The sequence below is a fragment of the Mobula hypostoma genome, chromosome 2, assembly GCF_963921235.1.
Source record: "Mobula hypostoma chromosome 2, sMobHyp1.1, whole genome shotgun sequence".
NCBI classification, from domain to species: Eukaryota; Metazoa; Chordata; class Chondrichthyes; order Myliobatiformes; family Myliobatidae; genus Mobula; species Mobula hypostoma.
In genome coordinates this window covers 184,157,237-184,180,619 of record NC_086098.1, presented here as the reverse complement: position 1 = coordinate 184,180,619, position 23,383 = coordinate 184,157,237, and the positions used below count along the sequence as shown (strand labels likewise).

General features: G+C 40.8%; 1 long non-coding RNA gene across 1 annotated transcript in view; it reads left to right on the top strand.

Annotated features, from left to right (window-relative positions):
- LOC134360300 (uncharacterized) overlaps positions 1-15,134 on the top strand; it is a 52,721-nt gene extending 37,587 nt beyond the window's left edge. The window contains exons 2-3 of the long non-coding RNA XR_010021311.1: positions 13,968-14,227; positions 14,874-15,134. This is a non-coding gene — a long non-coding RNA (uncharacterized LOC134360300). The remainder of the gene's footprint in view (positions 1-13,967; positions 14,228-14,873) is intronic.
- Positions 15,135-23,383: the final 8,249 nt, after the last annotated feature.

The window sequence follows — 23,383 nt, the reverse complement described above, 5'->3', positions numbered from 1 at the left end:
ATGTAGTAGAATTCCTTGAGTCAGTGTACAAGACCAGGATGAATGAAACTGTTGCAAGTCCAACTCTTGATCCATAACCGAGAGGGTTAGGGTGACATCCGTCACTAGCAGCATCTGCCTCAACTATTTTTGTGCTTCTTGTACCTAAAAGATTAAGCACCACAGTATACATAATACATTGCAGAAAAAAAGTAGTGAAGGATTTAAAAACATTCTACACATTAATCATGTGCAGGATATTAAATTTGGTTGTATTTCATTTTAGATACATCAAGAAATTACTTGGCATTCATGATTGTTGAGTTAGTGCAAAGGACATTATTGATGGGGGGATAAATAAGATAGGTTTAAAAATCCCTGGCTTGTATTCCATTGAGTTTAGCTGGCCAATGGGTAACCTAATTACCCATTTAATTTGTGGAAGGTTTGAATTAGTTGTCAGTCATGACTGAGTATTTGTAACCTCTCCTTTGGCTCTCAGATTATCCAGAATGTAGAAGCTAGGACACAAATCTGGACTGGACTGACCCTCTGTTGAAGATGTTTTCCACTATTGGGAGTTGTGTCAACTGGATAAAGTGTTACATTTATTTTATATATGTATTGAGGTACAGCGCAGAATAGGCCCTCCCAGTCCTTTGAACTGTGCCGCCCAGCAACCCGCAATTTAAGCCTAGCCTATTCACGAGACAATTAACCACGACCAATTAACCTACTAACCGGCACAATTATGGACTGTGGGAGGAAACCAGAGCACCCAAAGGAAACCCGGGCAGTCACAGGGAGAATGTACAAGCTTCTTACAGGCAGCGGTGTGAATTGAGCCTGGTTTGTTGGGACTGTAAAACATTGTGCTAACCACTATGCTACCATGCTGCCCTATTGTTTGCGGGGTCATACTGTGCACCAATGAGCTGCCCTAATTCTCAAACCAGTGACTACATCTTGAAATCATATGAATTGGTGGTAAGGACCAATAGACACCAAGTGTGCAGAATGAGCCGTCAGTCTTTGGTGAGAAGGTTCTTGAAGTTTCTAGGTGCTGATTTAACATGCACAGCAGAGTTCATTACAAATGAGTCACAGCAGCTTGTGGTTTTTGACATTACAAACCTTTGGCCATGGGAGGGAGTGATATACTTCTCTCTTTGTGAACCTGCCAGGATTCTGCTGTTGAACTTCAATGCAAAGTGGTTGCTGTCAATGAGTTCATCCATCACTGGGAATCTCGAAACTCTGGGACATCTTTTTACTAGGTCTGATTGCTACCCGCAGAGAAGGTGATGAATTCACATCTGCTTGAGCAGAGAGCTTCCTAAGTTTTTAAATAGAATAATGCACTATAAATACCAGGATGTGATTTGTCTCCGAAATCCAACTCAGAGAAAACTGGAGGCAAAGAAATATAATAAACTGTTATTTCTGCTGTCATTGGCAAGCATGTCTGACAATAGAGTTTGTCTCATCAAAATTTCTCTGCCTTTCTATCACAACTGATTCATTATTCTATCTTATCCCTATTTTCCTGCTTTCTCCCTGTCACCTCTGACATTCTTATTAATCAAGAAAACTGATAATCAACACTGGCACACCTCAAGGATGTGTGCTTAGCCCACTGCTCTACTCTCTCTAAACCCACGACTGGGTGGATAGGCAAAGCTCTAATGTCATCTATAAATATGGGAATAACACAACTATTATTGGCAGGATCTTAGATGGCAGCAACAGGCCGTACAGGAGTGAGATATATCTGCGAGTTGAGTCTTGTCGCAGCAACCTTGCAATCAACGTCTGCAAGACCAAAGAATTGATCGTGGACTTCAGAAAGGGTAAGACAAGGGAACACTCACCAGGCTTCGCAGAGAGATCAGAATTGGAAAGGGTAAGCAATTTCAAGTTCCTGAGTGTCAACATCTCTGAGGACCTGGGATGAACATATTGATGCAGCTACAGAAAAGGTCTGACAGTGGTTATATTTCTTTAGGTATTTGAGGAGATTGGGTATGTAACCAAAGGCACTCGCAAATTCCTACAGATGTACCGTGGAGAGCATTCTAACTGGCTGCAACACTATCTGGTATGCAAGGGCTACTGCACAGGATTGAAATAAGCTGAAGAAAGTTGTAAACTCAGTCAGCTCCATCCCATTGAGAATGGTAGAAGTTCCGGAGGACATCTACTAGAAATACTCTCTCCATATCCGCTCTATTTGGGCCTTTCACTTGGTAGATCGCCAATTGGTCTACTCTCATGTAAGGTTAATGAAGAAGTGTGTCACTGTAAAAAATTTTACATATAGAAGCCTTCCACCCCTTCCCCCTTCTGGCACCTGTTCCTGCTCTCAAGATCTATTTTTGCTGATCATTATTATCCTAACGACAGATTTATGGTCATCGTAAGGGACGCAGAGATGCTGCAGCTTTTCTGGTTCCCAATAATGGTGCTAGTTTTAAGTTCTTAGATAGTGTTTCAAAGTTTCTAGTCAGGGATTTCAGTCAACCAAAGCTTTGCAACCGCATTGTGTTTTATAAGATTGCTTTTATATTTATATCGATTGTTTTTGTCTTGTTTTTTTATTGTGCTCTTATGCTTATTGTGTTTTTCAATGCTGCATCAGATCCAGAGTAACAAACATTTCGTGCTCCTTTACACTCATATACTGAAAATTGAAAATACACTGTCTTGTATCTAGAATGACTGGATGGAACTAGTATCAGCTCAAATGAAACTCGAAGTGGAGCCATAGTCTCCAAGCAAATTATAATAGATAGCTGCACCATTCCATCTTGGCTGATTTATTTCCCCCCTCAATCCCATTCTCCTGCTTTCTCCCCATGACCTTTGACACCCTTACTAATAAAAAAACTCGCAAACTCCACTTTAAGTATACCCAATGCCTTGGCCTCCACAGCCACCCATGGCAATGAATTCCACCGATTAACCACCTTGTGGCTAAAGAAATTCCTCTTCTTCTCTGCTTTAAAAGGACATCCTTGTATTCTGAGGCTGTGCCCTCTAGTCTTCAGCTCACCCACTCTAGAAAACATCTTCTCCATGTTCACTCTGTCTTGGCTTTTCAATATTCAATAGGTTTCAATGAGATCCCTCTTCATTCTTCTAAACTCCAGCAAGTACAGGCCCAGAGCCATCAAATGTTCCTCATACAGAACTGTGCAAAAATCTTAGGCACATATATATAGATAGGGTGCCTAAGGCTTTTGCACAGTACTGTATATTATGTCTTTCCAGTTACCAAATCACACTTAATACTACTGAGCTAATGCAAAGCTAAGTACTCTTATTATTGTTTCCCAACCGTCTTCCTTTTTGTTTTCCTATTTTAATCAATATACAGTACTGCGTAAAAGTCTTTGGCACCGTAGCTATATACATGTGCCCAAAACTTTTGCACAGTTCTGAATGTTAACTCTTTAATTCTTGGAATCATTCTTACGAATCTCCTCTAGACCCTCTGCACGCGAGTTTACACCTGAATCATATTTCAAATTGCCAATTTGTTTCTGCTCTTGCTTTTGAACTGGTGGGGTGTTGCAGCCTGAAACGCTAATTCTCTGCTTGACCAACCAGGCCAGTGTTGGTCTTGAATAAAGTTTAGAAACGGGATATGTCTGGCAGCCCTTCAGAACAGAGCATAGAATGTGGTGTGCAGAGAGCCGAGGGAAATAAATCTTAAACTCTGTGGTGATATACATGTTTGATCAATGAAGATTTTATCAGGATTCAAAGAAAAACCATTAAATCAGTAACGACGAATTTGGATTTTTTGTTTATTACCTATAGGCTTAATCATGTGGATTTATACACTTGGGTACAAACAATTTGTAAAACTGAATCAGGTTTGAATTAAAATGCAGTTATATTGTAGAAAGCCAGCCCAGGAGCTTTGTCTTACATACAGTGCGCTGTTGTTCATGCATTAATTCACTGGAGTCTTTACTTATAAAATTGTATACATTCTGTTAGAAACCTTGAAGCAGGTGGTCATGGTGGAACTGACAGTTCCTTGAGAAGACCGGATTGAGGGGGTGTTTGAGTGTAAAAAAGTCAAATGCCAGGAGCTAGTAGAGCAGTAACAGAGACAGGGATAGAGGGCATGATGCGAGCCTATAGAGATGGGGTGTAGAGGTTTTCCTGGCTGTTCACTCCGCAGAATCTACTCTTTCCCTGGCATTATGGGGGCTGCAAATAGAAGAACCATGAGGACTGTCACAGTGGCTACTGAGCGAGCCTCCAGCTGGCTATGGATCAAGTGGTATGATCCACGGACAAGTGCTGCTAGACACAAGCCAGGGCCTAATCAACATTGGCTGGGTGGCCAGGGTGAGGGTGTCTGATGTTGAAAGTCTCGAAACACCCGATGACATCAGGTTATATCACTGATGACGTATGCCAGTGCATCCTCAGGTGTATCTCGGCATCATGTTCTTTATTTTATATATTTGTCTTGCATATTTGTTTCATTAGCATGGTAATATAAAACAATATTTGAATGTCATCATTGTGTTGAGTCTAACCATTCATTAAATGGCACTAAAACAGAAAACTCAGGAAATCATGCAAGAGAGAAAGCAAATAAATCAATACTTTCAGCTGAAATCTAAAGTCGGGTTCTCTCTCCACAGATGCTGTCCACCCCGGTGAGTATTCCCCGCAATTTCCAACAAGAGTGCAGAAAAGATTTACAAAGTTGTTGCGAGGATTCAAGGATTGAATTAAACAGCGGGGTTTAACAGGCTAGGACTTTGTTCATTGGAGTGCAAGAAAATGTGTGGCAATCTTACAGAGGAGTGTAAAATCATGAGGGCAAAGATAGCGCGAATTAAAATACAGTTGTATTATAGGAAGCCAGCTCAAGAACTTTGTCTTGAATGCAGTTTGTCGTTTTCCAAGCATTAGTTCACTGGAAGCTTTACTTAAAAACTGTTATTCTGCATTTTATACATTTGTTATTATCCTAGGTCTGGGGAATTAAGAGTGAGAAGATATGAGTTTTCATAGGGAGAGATTTCATAGGGACAGCTTTTCTCACCCAGATGGTGGTACATATATGGAATGAGCTGCAGAGGGAGTGGTGGAGGCTGGAATATTAACAATATTTGGACTGGTGGATGGATAAGAAAGATTTGGAGGAATATGAGTAGATTGCAGATAAGTGGTTCTAGTTTATATTAGCATCTTGGCTGTCATTGACCTGTTGGGCCGAGTGGCCTGTTTCCATGCTGTATGACTCTTGGACCATATCCCTGATTTTCAGTTTGTGCAGTACATTGCTTCGGCATTCAGTGACAGGGTGTACAGCAGAAGTACCTTGTGCATGAATAGACAGTGCAGAATGATTAGTTCTACGATGACCTTCATTGAAACAATCTATTAGGTTTCCTTTTACTAAAGCAAGAGCTGCACCTGCTGTGCATTGCTTGAAAGTGATAAACTACAATTATACACTCTTCCACATAAATCAAAAGCACCCAATCAGGGTACTGCACAAAGAATAATCATGACATAAAGTGATTTTGAATTTGTTTCTGAGTGAGTTTGCGCCAGTTGTTAATAAGATATGGATTTCTGGGCACAAGAATTTCATGAAACCTTGTACTGATTTTCTTTTGTACCCATCGAACTTAATTGGTAACGACAGGTGCATATTACCTAAAATATGTTTCTGGCAAGATTCTTAAACATTGCTAACTGCTGCTGTTCACACACAAAATAACCAACTATTGGTAACAGTGAATGCTCAAACTAACCATTAAGTATCATGCAGAACATGTCTACAACTAAAGGCATTATTCTCTGCTGTAATAACATCACATAGACAGATCCAAAGTGGGATCCCAGTCACCACACCCCAGGTAGCTTCAACCAATTCCCCTCCTCCCTCACATCTTCCATATAAGACATAGGAGTAGAATTAGGTCATTTGGCTCATCAAGTCTGTTCTGCCATTTCTTCATGGCTGATCCAATTTTCCTCTCAGCTGCAATCTCCTGCCTTCTCTCCATATCCCTTCATGCCCTGACAAATCAAGAATCTATCAACCTCTGCCTTAAATATACATTGGCCTCCACAGCTGCCTGTAGCAATGGATTCCACATACTCACCACTCTCTGACTAAAGAAATTCCTGTTCATCTCTGTTCTAAAAGGACACCCCTCTATTCTGAGGCTGTATACTTTGGTTTTAGACTCTCCTATCATAGGAAACAACTCTCCATGTCCACTCTATCAAGGCCATTCACCATTCGATAGGTTTCAATGAGGTCACACCTCATTCTTCTGAATTCCAGTGAATACAGGCCCAGAACCATCAAATGCTCTTTATTTGACAAGCCGTTCAATCCTACAATAATTTTTGTGAACCTCCTTTGAAACTGCTCCAGTTTCAGCACATCCTTTCTAAGATAAGAGGCCAAAAACTGCTCGCAATACTTCAAGTGAGGCCTCACCAGCGCTTTATAAACTCTCAACATTACATCCTTGCTTTTATATTCCAGTCCTTTTGAAGTGAATGCTAACATCACATTTGCCTTTCTCTCTCAACCTACAAATTTACCTTTAGAGAATCCTACACAAGTACTCCCTCCATTTTTCATATGTTTTCTCTATTTAGAAAATAGTTAACCTTCCACTTATTCTAACAAAGTGCACGACCATACATTTCCCAACACTGTATTCCTTCTACCATTTCTTTGCCCGTTCTCCTCATCTGTCTGTCCTTCTGTAGCTTCTTTATATCCTCAAAATTACCTGTCTCTCCACCTATCTTCATCAATTCCATCATCCAAATCATTGATACATATAACATAAAAAGAATTAGTCACAACACAGAGCCCTGTGGAACACCATTAGTCACTGGTAGCCAACTAGAAAAGGCTCCCTTTATTCCCACACTTTGCCTCCAGCCTATCAGCCACTACCTTATCCATGCTAGAATCTTTCCCATAATAGCATGGGCTCGTAGTTTGTTAAGCAGCCTTATGTGTGGCAGCTTATCAAAGACCTTCTGAAAATCCAACTACACAACATCAACCTTTGTCTATCCTGCATGTTACTTCCTCAAAGAGTTCCAACGGATTTGTCAGGGAAGATTTTCCCTTGAGGAAACCATGAAGACTATGGCCTATTTTATCATGTGCCTTCAAGTACCCTGAGATCTCATCCATAAAAATCGACTCCAACATCTTCCCAACCACTGAGGTCAGACTAACTGGCCTATAGTTTCCTTTTTTTTCTGCCTCTCTCCCTTCTTGAAGAGTGGAGTAACATGTGCAATTTTCCAGTCTTCCAGAACCATTCCAGAATCTGGAGATTCTTGAGCGATCATTACTAATGCACCCACAATCTCTTCAGCCACCTCTTTCAGGAGCCAAATGGCCAAATTCTGTTCCCAGAATTTGCCAGACAAGATCCTGCCAAAAAGAGTTGCTGCTCCATGTTCATCAGAGCAGAAATAAGTTAAAAACTGAAGAAACTCTACAGAAGAGATGGGACATGACAGAAAACTCACAGAGATGAGTGTTTGGATGTTACCTGAATCATAATTATGAAATTTCAGGAGCCCAGCAATATAAGCAGAAGTGTGATCTTTTTCTCTGTTTTTTTTTTGCTCCCTCACTTTGTTTCCTTTCGTCCAAATGCTAGTGTCTCACTATTCTTGTCCTACTCCCCTTCCCTACCTGGTACAACCAGCTTGACATCTTACACCCCGCCTCCTTAATCCACCAATCACCTCAGACTCCTGTATCACCACTTCCTTTGTAATCATTACCCTGGCCATCTCGCCTCTCCACTCTCCGTCCTGAAGCAAGGATTCAACCCAAAATGTTGCTAATTCCTTTCCTGCAACAGATGCCAGATGCTGCTCAGCCTTCTGAGTTCCTCCAGTGAATTGTTATTTCTCCAGATTCCAAACTTCTGCAGGTTCTTGTGGCTGGAATATAAAACCTTATATTTATCTAAAAAATTATACAGCTTGCTCATTGAAGCTTTATTTATTTATCGTCTGCTATCCCACAATGAACAATAAGTGGTTTATCCTGCAAAGGAATTCAGCTTCTAGGATTTCAGGGATTAACGTTGATAGAAATTTTGATTTTGAGGACTATATAAGTAATGTGTTGTCTGGACAAACATCCCACATGAATCACATACACTGTGGCAAAAATAGAAACATGGAAAATAGCAGGAGCAAGTCATTCAGCCCTTTAAGCTGACCCTATCATTCAATGTTAATGAATATTCAATATGTTCCTTTTATAGGGAGAGATCAAGGTTTTACCTAAAGTCAGAGAATACTTTCTGTGCTACCCTGGTTTTTGCTGATGGTGTGGCTCATTGAGTGATTCTCACAGGGACATGTCTGAAAACATTAAGGTCTTTTTTTTGTGTGAGAAGATAGGCCTTAAGGTTAACCTCATGAAAACTGCACTTCTCTATATCACTTAAAAAACAAAATTTTTGTCTTAATAACATTGTTAATTGCTTTTTTAACAAGGAGACAGTTTATTTTATTATTCCTAGTGATTGGGAAAAGTACCTTGGTGCCAGGATTGATCCTTGAATTCGAAGCTTAGCTTGAGACTGAATGAGTTAACTTGAGAGATGGGGTCAAGGTCTCCTAAAGCCACCCCAGAAATTGGAGCTGTTTAAAACCTACTTCATCCCTCAGTTTTACTACCCCTTAGTTTTAAATGAAGCATCACAGAATGTTTTATTAAATTTAATGAGATTATTTAAGGCTTCATCAAGAACTATCAACATCTACTCAAGTGTGTAACGGTGACTTATTTTACTCTAGGATCAGGAATGAAGGTTTGGTGATCCCAAACTGTAAACTCTGGATCCAAATGTCCAGTTTGTGGAAGTCGAAGTTGAAATGGTTATTAATAAATGCTAGGAAACAACATGATTGAATGCTACCAACTTTGTTGATGATGTTGCTAGAGAGAGTCAGCAGGGTAAGGTTACAATCATGAGGAGGAACTGACAGGATATCAAATTTGTAAACTGGAGATAGGACATCAGGGCATTGGATTTCATTATTATAACAAGATCCTCAATCTAATGGTTGTATTAAGGAAATTAATTAAGAAATAAGGAAATCCCTTATACAATCAGAATCTACTGTGACTCAGCTCCTGATTGAAAATCCAATCAACTCACTTTCAAGGTCTTTACAATTCATGTTCTCAGTATTATTTATTTATCATTTATTTACTATTTTTGGGGGGTTTTTGTATTGTACACCATCTTATATTGCACGTTGGTTGATTTGTTAAAATTTGTAGTTTTTCATTGATTCGATTGTATTTCTTTGTTCTACTGTGAATGCCCACAAGAAAATAAATCTTAGGGTACATATAATGTACATGCTTTGATTATAAACTTACTTTGAACTTTGTGCTTTGTGGATGAAAACATATCCAATCGGAAATACACCATGATCCCTTACTAGGATCAATGTTAAGACTTGTAGGATGTGTGGCGTGCCATGGGGACCCTGAACCTTTTATCAAGCATGTGCCTGTTAGTGAAGCAGCCACAGATCTTTAAGCTCAAGGTTTAACACTTGTGTTCTAAAGGATCTACGACTGTCATTTTAGGTGATGGTATATTTTAAATGCTGCTGGGTGACAGATATTACCTTTGTAAAAGGAAACCAAGCTGTGGTGTTTGATGCCTCCATTCAATTCAAAGATAATTCCATCTCTCCCAGCACAACCTGTTTTGAAAAATTAAGTACACATGTGCCCATTGAGCTTACTATCAAGGATACATGCAAAATTATTACAATCACTTTTTAGTTTCAAAATTGACACCATTTACTTTAATACTAATATTCCTGCTCTTTCCCCAAACACCTCGACGCTTTTTCCATCTTGAAATTTATCTTCTTTTTAAACATCTTCTGTGATGTGGCCTCTGCAAATCTCAGTGGTAGTGAGTTCCACAGAGCCTTGCCTCGCTATTGTTGTGCAAGCTGGAATTGACTCCCCTTCATTCTCGACACCCTGGTCAGAGAAAATATCCTATTAATATCCAGTCTATCAAAAAATTGGAAGTTTCTTTATGACACCCAGCCATTCTTCTAAACACTTGTGTATACAGTTCTAGTTGGCTCAATTGCTCCTTATATAGTAGCTGTGCCTTTGCAGAAATCAGTCTGGTGAATCATGGCCTGCCTTGCTTTTTTTGGTAGGGGAATCAAAATTGCACATGGCATACTAGATACTTTCTTAATCAGGCCCTGTAAAATAGTGGCAAGGAACTTCTGTTCTTAACTGAATTCTCCCGTTATGAAAGTCAACATATATTTTGCCTTCTTATTGTCTATCTGCACCAAGCGATTAAGGTGTTAAGGCAGCACGAATACCCAAACCTCTTTGGACATTGACCCTTGACACCAGTTCTACACATTAATCATTTGTAGGAAATTAAAGTTACATGCACTTTATTTCAGCAACATCAAGGGATTACTTGACATTCATGGTTGTTGAGTTAGTGCAAAGAATAATATTGATGGAAAAAAAAAGATAAATTTAAAAATCCCTGGCTTGTATTTCATTGAGTTTAAATAACCAATGGGTAACCTAATTACCCATTTAATTTGTGGATGGTTTAATTAGTTTTCAGCCATGACTCAGTATTTGAACCCTCTCCTTTGGTTCCCCAGATTACGACAGGGACACAAAATCTGATAAATGATAACCAATGCATCCAGCATGTGATTAACTTTGTGATGCAAATCATCAGGCCCATGGAATTATAGACTTTCAGTACCATTAATTCCAGCATTGTTGTCTTATCAATACTAACTTCTTTTAGTTCCTCACCTTCATTAGATCCTTGGGTCCCTGACATTTCTGGAAAGTTACTTGTATCTTCTTCTAAACCAAAGCCCAGGCATTTCTCTGTTGTCCGCTGTGAATTTGCCCATTTCTGACTGTAGGGACCTGCTCTCGACATTATTCTTTTTTTTCTTTTTATATATTTGTAGAAGCTATTACAACCATCCCATACAAACTTCAAGAATTTCTCCTCTACACTATTTTTGCTATTTCATTTGGTCACTCTATATGCATTGTAGGTTTAAAGTCACAATGATTCCCTTGTTATATATGCCTCCTTTATTTCTTATTTGATGCTGTCCCCACCAAACACGAGGAAATCTGCAGATGCTGGAATTTCAAGCAACACACATCAAGGTTGCTGGTGAACGCAGCAGGCCAGGCAGCATCTCTAGGAAGAGGTACAGTCGATGTTTCAGGCCGAGACCCTTCGTCAGGACTAACTGAAAGAAGAGCTAGTAAGAGATTTGAAAGTGGGGCGGGGGGAGATCTGAAATGATAGGAGAAGACAGGAGGGGGAGGGATGGAGCCAAGAGCTGGACAGTTGATTGGCAAAAGGGATATGAGAGGATCATGGGACAGGAGGCCCAGGGAGAAAGAAAGGGGGGGGGACCCAAAGGATGGGCAAGGGGTATGGTGAGAGGGACAAAGGGAGAAAAAGGAGAGAGAGAAAAAGAATGTGTGTATGACCACCCTATATGACCACTTTAGTTTGGAGGCCTGTAGATAACTCCCACCATTGTCTTTCACCTCTTAGTGCTTCCTAGTCTCACCCAGTCAGACTCCACATCTTCATTTTCATAACTAATATTCTTTTGCATTGCCATACTTACTTCATCCTTTAATAATGCTATCACCTCATCTCTTATTCATTTCTAAATAGGAAATCTCCTTCAATATTTAACTTCGAGCCTCGGGTCCTCCTACAGCCATGTTGCTGTTGTGACTATCATAGACAATTATGGGAATTCAAATGTGCAGGAATTTAAGATGCTGCAGTGAGTAATGTAGTTTTCCTAATCATAGTCATAGTCATAGTCGTACTTTATTGATCCCGGGGGAAATTGGGTTTCGTTACAGTTGCCCCATAAATAATAAATAGTAATAGAGCCATAAATAGTTAAATAGTAATATGTAAATTATGCAAGTAAATTATGAAATAAGTCCAGGACCAGCCTATTGGCTCAGGGTGTCTGACCCTCCAAGGGAGGAGTTGTAAAGTTTGATGGCCACAGGCAGGAATGACTTCCTATGACGCTCAGTGTTGCATCTCGGTGGAATGAGTCTCTGGCTGAATGTACTCCTGTGCCCAACCAGACCATCATGCAGTGGATGGGAGACATAGACCAAGATGGCATGCAACTTAGACAGCATCCTCCTTTCAGACACCACCGTGAGAGAGTCTAGTTCCATCCCCACAACATCACTGGCCTTACGAATGAGTTTGTTGATTCTGTTGGTGTCTGCCACCCTCAGCCTGCTGCCCCAGCACATAACAGCAAACATGATAGCACTGGCCACCACAGACTCGTAGAACTTCCTCAGCATCGTCCGGCAGATGTTAAAGGACCTCAGTCTCCTCAGGAAATAGAGGCGGCTCTGACCCTTCTTGTAGACAGCCTCAGTGTTCTTTGACCAGTCCAGTTTATTGTCAATTCGTATCCCCAGGTATTAGTAATCCTCCACCATGTCCACACTGACCCCCTGGATGGAAACAGGGGTCACCGGTACCTTAACCCTCCTCAGGTCTACCACCAGCTCCTTAGGCTTTTTCACATTAAGCTGCAGATAATTCTGCTCACACCATGTGACAAAGTTTCCTACTGTAGACCTGTACTCAGCCTCATCTCCCTTGCTGATGCATCCAACTATGGCAGAGTCATCCGAAAACTTCTGAAGATGACAAGACTCTGGTGCAGTCATTGAAGTCCGAGGTGTAAATGGTGAAGAGAAAGGGAGACAAGACAGTCCCCTGTGGAGCCCCAGTGCTGCTGATCACTCTGTCGGACACACAGTGTTGCAAGCACACGTACTGTGGTCTGCCAGTCAGGTAATCAAGAATATACATCAGGTGCACATTCCTCCCCGCTGCTGGTCCTATCTATAGGGGGCACTGCCTCAAGGAGGTGATGTCCATCATCAAAGATTCAAGATTCAAGTGCATTTACTATCAAAGAATGCACAAGTTATACAACCTTGAGATTTGCTTGCTCACAGGTAGCCACAAAGCAACTGAAAAAAAAACAATTTAAAGAAATAAAAAGAATAAAATTAAAATAAAAGGCCAACACTCGACGCACAAGAGAAAGAAAAGAAATACAAGTCATGCAAACAATTGAAGTGAATAACAACAGCATTCCGAACCGCAAGTGAGTCCTCAGATCTGAACCCTGGAGCAGCCCGAAGAAGGTCCAGAGCCTTGCTTACCAGTCCATTGTGTTAGCAGGCACGGAGCAGGCTTCCTAGCCTCAGCACCATCGCCGACAACAAGCAAAGTCGACTCTCGTCACAACCGACACCCTGACTTTTTAGTCTCTCAGGGTCAGTGTTTAAACTGACCAAAGAATGGAACAGTGAAAGGCTCCAGCACCCTGGAGAGAGCAACGAACATCATGGAGAGCGAGGGAAATCTGGGCCAGTCCCTCCATGCCATCTGCTCACAGCTACCTTCAGGCAGGAGCTACAGAAGTCTGAAGTCCTACGCCCACCCCAGACTCAAGAGCAGCTATTGAGTTCCAGAACCAACTGGGACAGCCCCAATTCCTGGAGTTTAGTGACCACCTTGATCACTTTGCACTCAAAATTGTGCTTCATTGATGTTTATGATTCTCTTGTGATTGCTGCTTACATGATGCTATGTGTCTGCGATGTTGCTGCAAGTGAGTTTTTCATTGGACGTTGCATACATGTACTTGTACATCTGATAATAATACCAACTGGCTTTGATCCTATCCATTTGTATGTATTTGCGCTGTTAGTTCATCCATCTTTTGCAAATGCTTTGCACTTTTGGATCTTTAAGTTTATCTTTTTTTTCAGATGCCTTCACATTTTGTATTATTTTGTATTATAAACAACGTTCCCTCTAATTTTTTTACAGCTGCGTGGACCAACCATTGCTCAGAGCAGAAAATATTAACAAGGCCTGAAAACTGCACAGCATTTTATATTAACATTACATAAAAGAAACCCCCAGCTGCGTAGCAACAAAGGCTATGTGCACGGGAGCATTTCAGTTACTGTGCAGCCACGCACCCAAGCAGTGATTATAAACCTAAGTCATCTGTCACTCTACTGCTGGAAGGCCTGCAACTTAGACAGAACCTGTTGCTTCATTGAAACCAATCAGCAGCTGGGAGGGTAAGTTAAATAAAAATGGTTTATCTACCTCAATAAGGTTGAAAGAGTAGAGACAAAATTTACAAGGATGTCACGGGGACTGGAGGACCTGAGTTATAGGGAAAGATTGAATAGGTTATGACTTTATTCTTTGAAGTGCAGAAATCTGAGAGGGGATTTGATCAAGACACACAAAATTATGAGGGGTGTAGATAGGGTAAATGCAAACAGGCTTTTCCACTGAGGCTGAGTGGGACTACAACTAGAAGTCATGGGTTAAGTGCAAAAGGTGAAAAATTTAAGGGGAACATGAGAAGAACTTCTCAGTCAGAGGGTGGTGAGAGTGTGGAATGAGCTGCCAGTGCAAGTGGTGCATGCAAGCTCGATTTCAATGTTTAAGAGAAGTTTGGATAGGTACATGGATGGCAGGGGTATGGAGCGTTATGGTCCTGGTGCGGGTCGATGAGAGTAGGAAGCTTAAATCGTTCAGCATGGACTAGATGGCCCGAAAAGCCTGCTTTCTGTACTGTACTTTTCTATGACTCTACCATCTACTGAGATGAAATGCACTTCAATGTTTTCAAGTATTCTTTAGTGTTTGATGCTTTTTTAAGTAATAATGTTTTCAGTAGTTGTATTTTATTTTTTCCTGAATGAAACACTACAGCAGTGACAGCTTTGACATCCAGTGAAATTCGACATGAGGTCTTACCAACTTTCAAAGCTATTCTTTGAGTGCATCTGGTCACTTACAGAGGAAAAGTGGCTCGACCCTAGGCCATGTCAATGAGCCTGAAGAAGATGTGCCAGAAAACTGGGAGAAAAAGAACGGTCGAAGAGCAAATGACTAGCTGTCTTATGATCAACACACACAGAATGCTGGAGGAACTCAGCAGGCCAGGCAGCATCTATGGAAAAGAGTACAGTCAATGTTTCGGGCCGAGTCCAGCCAAAGGGTTTCGGCCCAAAGCGTCAACTGAACTCTTTTGCATTGTTGCTGCCTGGCCTGCTAAGTTACTCCAGCATTTTGCGTCTGTTGCTGGGATTTCCAGCATCTGCAGATTTTCTCTTGTTTGTATCTTATGATCAACCTGACTCTATATTAATCGTACTATATAAATACAGATTGTTGTTATTGTCAAGATATCGGCCACATGACTGACAGTAATAATCTGACATATATGCTTAGTTCCAATCTGATAGAACACAGCTGGTTATTTCATTTCCATTTGGGAACTTCTACAAAGTGCTGACTGAAACCCTTACTAGTTCACCATTCTCCATTTCAAGAAGTAATGCCGGTAGTTTGCACTGCAATGTGAAATGCAAATGTAACACTTCACTGATCCAGAGACGTGCAAGCAATATAAGTAAGATTGGAACTGTGAAAAATGAATTAATAAAAGGTTTGTGAGGGATGGGGTAATTGTGATCTGAAATCAAATCATAAAGTCTCCTATATGATTATTCAAGGAAAGTAAATGATAGTTAACCAGATGGAGTTTAATTGTGCTAATTAATATTCACTGAAATAGGGCTTTCTCTCATCAGCTGTTCAAGGGAAATGGAAGAGAGTTCCAGGCAATTTATAGCTGTCTCTGGAATTCCCTTGGGATTCATTACATCAAGAAGCCTTGCATCGGCAGTTTATCTCAAGTGCATTGTCTATCTTTCAGTTACTGATGGGGTTTGGATCCTAGTGCTTAAGATTAAAGGAGCACAGAGACTCCCACGTCATGTTTCCTGTCACCCTGCAGACAAGGCTGAATCATTGGCATTTAAGGACAAACTCCACCTGACCTCTGCCCTCCTCTATAACCTTCTGAGTACTGTTTATTTTCTCTCACTACAAGCTCACGTAACTCCTTTCATTAAGGTCTGCAGTTTTAGAATGTTGTTTACTTTTTGCTTCATTTTTTTGCATTAGATTCCACGGTTACTAATTTGGGATAAACGAATTTCTCAGCAAGAACTCCTTCCACTCACTAACATTATAAAACCTGGCAATGCCAAAAATATTCTCCAAAGAAATACACTTAGCACTTTGCATCACCTCTGGGAAAACCTCCAAAAATTATACAACTACTATTCTTAAAATTGCAGTTGAACCCTCGCAACTCCCAGCACATCTTTGGGTGTGTTGTTTGTTAATGCAAAGAATATATTCCACTGTATGTTTTGAGGTACATGTGATAAATAAATCTGGATCGGAATCTGAAATCTATATGCAGTGATTGTAGCAACTTGTTCTATGTCTGAAGATCAGAGCAGATGGCAATGCCATTGGAGTTCGATGTGTTATTATCTATGATGTTTCCAGTAATTAATTTTCTCTCAATACAAGAACACAACTTCCAACATTGGCACTTGTACATGATTACTCTTGTAACGCATTTCATTTAATCCTCCTGAATAAATATCATGAATTCATGAGACACTCTACACTGTCTGTCACTTTTAGATCTGACAGGTCCCACTGGTAAAGGAAAGGCCAAAAATCTCAATAAAACCATGATTAAGTGTCACAATTCAAGACACCCTGAAACATATAACAACAGTAATCTAACCTCAGGGTTCAGACTTTGCTGGGATTTATTTTAAATTCCTCACCCATTATTAAGATATAGGAGCAGAATTAGGCCATTCAGCCCATCAAGTCCAATTCTCCATTCCATGATGGCCGATTTATTATCCCTTGGATGCCCTTAGTATTTAGGAAACTATCAATCTCCACTTTAAATTCTGGGGTCACTACTCTTGGGCTCATTCGCAGGTTTGCTTATCCACCGTACAAAGTTATACTAGAAAGATTATCATGGTTTATCATTTCAAAACTACAAGCCCAAAGCAGGCCATTTTGACATCAAATTAATGTCTTGGAATTCAATTCCATCCTTGCTATGTGTAATCAGGTTTTGTTTCATCTAAAACTGGCTCCAATAGATTAACAAAGAAAAAAAATCAGACACAGCTGCCTGAATCTCATTACACTAGGTTAGAGAGGATTGCAGAACGTATAACCAGCACAAGAAGTATGGCTGCTGTAGTTTAAATTGGAGCACAGGCAGGTTGTTCAAGAAGCAAGGTGGAGCAATGCATCACCTTACTGATTCAATTCTATGGCCAAGGATTTCTGCCTTGGAGGAAAATGGCAATCAATATGCAAATTGCACTCAAAGTCATTTTACTTTCAAGAATCATTGTTATCTCTAAAGTCTCAGCTTCATATTGCAAAACAGTGAGGCTATTTCTGTATTAAAAACAGAATGAAAATCAGAATTCTGATAAGATGGCAATGCTTGAGAACGCAGCGGCCTCTTGGGGGCTAACCAAAGGTGTTCTCACATTGTAACATTTGTCTTTTACATCCAAAGACAATTCTACTCCAAGAACTTCGGGTACTGCAGGGCTCTCCACCAGGATGCTGCTCATTGATTGGAGTAATTGGACTAATGTTGGTGGTGGAGCCGGCTAAGGTGTCGAAGGGGCTGGCCATGATGTCGGAGAAGGAGACAGTGTAATGGGAAAGGAGATGGTCAGGATATCAGAGGAGCCCACCTGGATGTCGGAGGAGCCAGATTGGGTTCGGAGGAGCTGACATGGCTGCAAATCCATGCTGTCTGCTATTTGGGAGCATTGGAGGTGGTGCAGTTTAACCATGGAAGATTATCTCAGACACTTCATTTGTGATCACAAGACTCTGTTGGGTAGTGATAATGTAAATTGTTGCAGGCCTGTTACCCTTGTCTGTTGGAGGGACAGATGACATGTTGCAGGTTGTAGCAAGGACTAGGCCTCAAGCCTAGTTGTAGACCAGGTGAGAAACTATGTATGGTTTGAATGATAATTAAACTTGATTTGATTAACAAGTAAAGACCCTTCAGTAGATGGAGTTCAACCTGCAGCTAACTCAGTTGCTTTATTATTTACTTATTGAGATAAATGGGCCCTTCCAGACCTTTGAGCCACGCCGCCCAGCAATCCCCAATTCAATTCCAGCCGGGTCACGGGACAATTTACAATGACCAATTAACCTACCAACTGGTATATCTTTGGACTGTGGAAGGAAGCCAGAGCACTTGGAAGAAACCCATGTGGTCATGGGGCAAACGTACAAACTCCTTACAGGCAGTGGTTGGAATTGAACCTGGGTCGTCTGTACTGTAAACCGTTGTGGTAACCACTATGCTACCATGCTCCTTCTCCAGTTCCAGCCTGACCCACTGAACGTTTCCATGGTAACATACACAAAAAGCTGGGGGAACTCGGCAGGCCAGGCCAGCACCTATGGAAAAGAGTAAATGGTCGACATTCCAGGCTGAGACCCTTCATCAGGACTGGAAGAGAAGAGGAGAAGTCAGAGTAAAAAGGTGGGGGGCAGGAAAGAGTACAAGCTGATAGGTGATAGACAAAACTGCGAGAGGGGAGGGTGGGAAGTAAAGATCTGGAAAATTGATTGGTGAAAGAAGTAAAGGGTTAGAGAAGGGGGAATCTGATAGGAGAGGACAGAAGACTATGGAAGAAAGAGAAGAGAAAGGAACACCAAAGGGAGGTGATGGGCGCGTAAGGAGATAAGGTGAGGGAGGGAAATAGGAATAGGGAATGGTGAAAGAGAAAGGTGGGGGGGGGGCAATTACCAGGTTTGAAAAATCAATGCTCATGCCATTGCATTGGACGCTACCCAGATAGAATATAAGGTATTGCTCCTCCAACCAGAGTGTGGCCTCATCACGGCAGTAGAGGAGGCCATAGACTGACATGTCAGAATGGGAATGGGAAGTAGAATTGAAATGGGTGGCCACAGGGAGATCCCGCTTTTTGTGGTGGACAAAGCAAAGGTGCATAGTGAAGCAGTCTCCCTAGCTACATTCAGTCTCACCGATACACAGGAGGTCACACCAGGAGCACTGGAAATATTTCCCCTTTTCTCAGTAACACAAAAGTGTTGGAGGTACTCAGTAGAAAAGACAGCATCTACAGAGAGGAATAAAGTGTCAAATGTTTCAGGTCGAGGCCCTTCATCAGGACTGGAAAAGAAGAGAGAAGAAGCCAGAATAAGAAGGTGGAGGAATGTGATCGGAGAAGCCAGGTGAGGTGGAAGGTGGGTAGGTGGGCGAGGCGGAAGCAAGGGAGAAACTGGGAGGTGATAGATGGAAAAGGTGAAGGGCTGAAGAAGAAAGAATCTGATAGGAGAGGAGAGTGGATTATCCGAGAAAGAGGAGGAGGAGGAGCACCAGAGGGATGTGATAGGCAGGTGTGGAAAAGCAAAGGGGTAAAAAGAAAACCAGAATAATGAATGGATAAGGAGGGAGGAGGACAGGGCAGTATTACCAGATGTTGGGGAAATCAATGTTCATGCCATCAGGTTGGAAGCTACCCAGAGAGCTGTTGCTCCTCCAAATTCATTTTCAATTTCTCTTTCGGATTTTATTTCACATTTCTAACGAGCAGTGTTTTTAACAATTTTCAGTCATTTCATGTCTTCATTAAGTAGAACTGATATCAGCTTCTGATATCCATGCAGATGAAGGCACAGTCCTGTTGTGATAATAACAGATACCTTAATTCCTCTACAAGGTGCACTGAGCTGACTTCATTGATGAAATGTGCATTGAAATTAACATAATGTGACAATTAGCTTAATAGCTTATATTAATAGCTTTAGAATATAACCACTTAAAGAGTACCTTAAATACCTTTCCATTACATTGTCAATGGTACATTTCTTCATTACAGAAGAAAATGAGTTTGCTACACAATTGAAGCATTTTTAATCAATGTAACCTCCAGAACCAAATTGAAATCTGATTTCTGAAAATGATAAACACCATAGTGTGCTATTTAGAAGATCCTCGAATGGTTTTGAAAGGTTGAGTTGGCTAGACGTAATTTGGTCTGAACATCACCCCTGTCCTTTATGTTGATTTGACTGATTTAGGGCAAATTGTGCTGAAAATTGTCATTACAACCTGATGGAAACTGCACTTGAATTTTCAAAGGCAAAACCTGTTTTTAACCTTATGTCAAACAAACATAAAATGAACTCTTAGTTAGTGTTTGTTTAACCCCTTTCCCAATGACTTGGTAAAGTAGAATATGAAAACTAGTACAGTTTAAAATTGAATTTCTGGACCTTATGGGAAGCCTCTATTAAGAAAATTCATATACTTTTGTGGCCAGTAGCACTTATTGCATGCACAATTTTATTTTAGCCAATGTTTATTTCAAAGTGCCTTAAGCCATAGCCTTGTACTAAGAAGTTTTTCCTTTGTATTCCATTTTTTTGCAATTTCCTAAGTTGATACTTAATTATTTTTCACAGTAGATGAGAATGAACAACACAACGCAGAACAATCTTTTAGTTAAGTAGATGAAAATTCCATTAGCCTTCAAAAGACCAAATATTTCATTCACTGAAAATGGTATATTGATAAGTAGTTTATGCCTCCGGCTTTTAAATATCAGAAGTGGCCATTTCTGAAATCAAAGTAATGTGGACGTTACAAAAAGAGACGACCCACTGTTATAGCAACAATAGTCACTATCAATACTTGAGATGAGAAAGGTGTAACTGCTACAAGAGTCACCATAGTTGCCAGCACACATGCCATCAAAAACTCTGGTGATAATGTCACAACTACTGATTCAGTTTCTTAACCCATTCAAGTAAAACATCTGGCTGTTTTAGTTCTGCAATGTTCTCACCTAGCAAAAATCAGTCAATTCTAAATTAGAATCAAGTCTTAACAAGCCAGATTTTTAAAAAATTGTCAAAGACCTATTGGTACAGTGAAAATATCAGTAAACTACATTTTAAAAGTAAGATAACAAAGCAGTTATTTCTGTGGCCTAAGTTTTGAAAGATTGACCATTTCTTTTATCTACTTGTGCCAATTACACTTGCTGATTGAGGCAGCATTTATAACAAGTGAGACAGGGGAAGTGTCAATATTTCTTTATCTAAGCTTTTCCCATCAGCTAGTTCATCAGAAACAAGACAAATCCCACTGTACATTTGGCAGTGCTGACTACCAATGCATGCCAAAAATATAGCCATTCAATGTTGTAAACCAATAGTCTCAAATTGCAGCTAGAATCCTCTGCAGGTTCCTTCATCAGTAAAGTAAAGCTACTAGGTCTTGACGTTTCAATCCCTGTGGTAAGTCGGCACTCTCGATGTTGCCAGTGGGCTTGGAGTGGTGACAAGGAGGGAGGGTAGGTACGTCATCGTAATGCATATGCATATGCTGTGTATTGCTCTTGTTCTGTAGTTCCTATCCCATTTAATCTGCATTTTACTGCAACACATTCATCATTCATTTTATCCCTTCATTTACAAAAGCACATTGTTTTATTTCTCCACGGTTGGGCTGCAGAAATTTGTCTGCAGAAGCCAAGGGCAAGGAGGCCGAAGGTACGTCTGTATTAGGCCTCTACCCTTCTTAATACCATAACATTTGAATTGAAGTCGCACATACAGTAATACATCTTGATTATAATGAATGCAGACATTATATTGAATGATAGATTTGATGAAACTCTACATGATCACATTAGTAAGGATGAGCACGTTCAAGTTCCTTGGTAATGTCACTGAAGAGCGTATCGCCTGCTGCCGGGGCCGGGGTCAAAACGCTCGGCAGAGATGATGCTTGGTGCATCGGTGTCGGGAGGCGGTCGAAGGCTCTGAGTTTTTCAGACGGGCTCAGTGTCGGACTATGGTCGGATGCTTCGGGGATGCTGCATCGGCAAGTTGGCGGCGCTGGAGGTTCACCGTCTACGTGAGATGATGGGACTTTCGAGAGACTCTGAGACTTTTACTGTGCCATGGTCTGTTCTTATCAAATTACGGTATTGCTTTGCACTGTTGTAACTATATGTTATAATTATGTGTTTTTTGTTAGTTTTTAAGTCGGTTTGTCATGTGTTTTCGTGATATCATTCTGGAAAAACATTTTTATCATTTCTTAATGCATGCATTACTAAATGACAATAAAAGGGGACTGTGTGTCCTCATAATCATAAAAAAGTTCTACTCTGGGCCCAACAATCAAAAGAGGGCATGCCAGCAGCTATACTTCGTTAGGAGTTGGGGAGGTTTGGTATGTCATCAAAGACTGCAGCAAATTTCTACAGATGTACCGTGCAGAGCACTCTAATTGGTTGCATCTCTCTCTGGTTTGGAGGAGCCACTGCAGAGGACTGGAAAGTGCTGTAGAAGATTGTAGACTCAGCCAGCTCCATTATGGGCATGAGATTCTCCACCATGAAGGACATCTTCAAAAAACAATGCCACAAAAAGGTTGCATCCATCATTGAGGACCCCTACCACCTAGGGCATGCCTCCTTCTCATCAGGCAGAGAGTATAGGTTTTAGGGTCAGCTTATTCCCCTCCATCGTCAGATTTCAGAATAGATAATGAACCATCCCAGTTACACTACCCCACTATTTTTGCTCTCTTTCTGCACTTCTTACTTAATTTGATTTTTAATATATTTCATGTCTTATTTTGATTTATAGTATATTTTATGTATTGCACTGCACTGCTGCCTCCAAACAACAAATTTCATAACATATATAAGAACATAAGAAATAGGTGCAGGAGTAGGCCATCTGGCCCATCGAGCCTGCTCCACCATTCAATAAGATCATTGCTGATCTGGCTATGGCTCATCTCCACCTACCTGCCTTTTCCCCATAACCCTTAATTCCCCTACTATGCAAAAATCTATCCTCCCGTGTCTTAAATATATTTACTGAGGTAGCCACTACTGCTTCATTGGGCAGAGAATTCCACAGATTCACCACTCTCTGAGAAAAGCGGTTCCTCCTCATCTCTGTCCTAAACCTGCTCCCCCAAATGTGGTTGGTAGGTTATTTATCAACAGTAAATTACAAACACAGGAGGTTCTGCAGATCCTGGAAATCCAGAGTAACAGACATAAAATGCTGGTGTATGGATGAGCGGTAGAATCTGGAGAGAGTTGATGGAGAAATAAAATTAATGTAGTATTAAAGTAAATGGGTGGCTCCTAGTCATAATGGACTCAATAAGCCAAAGTGCCCATTTCTGTAGTTGGATAACTTTTAGCATTTAACATTGTAGACTTTCATAACATAGAATAGAACAGCACAGCACAGAAATAGGCCCTTCAGCCCACAATGTTGTGCCGAAC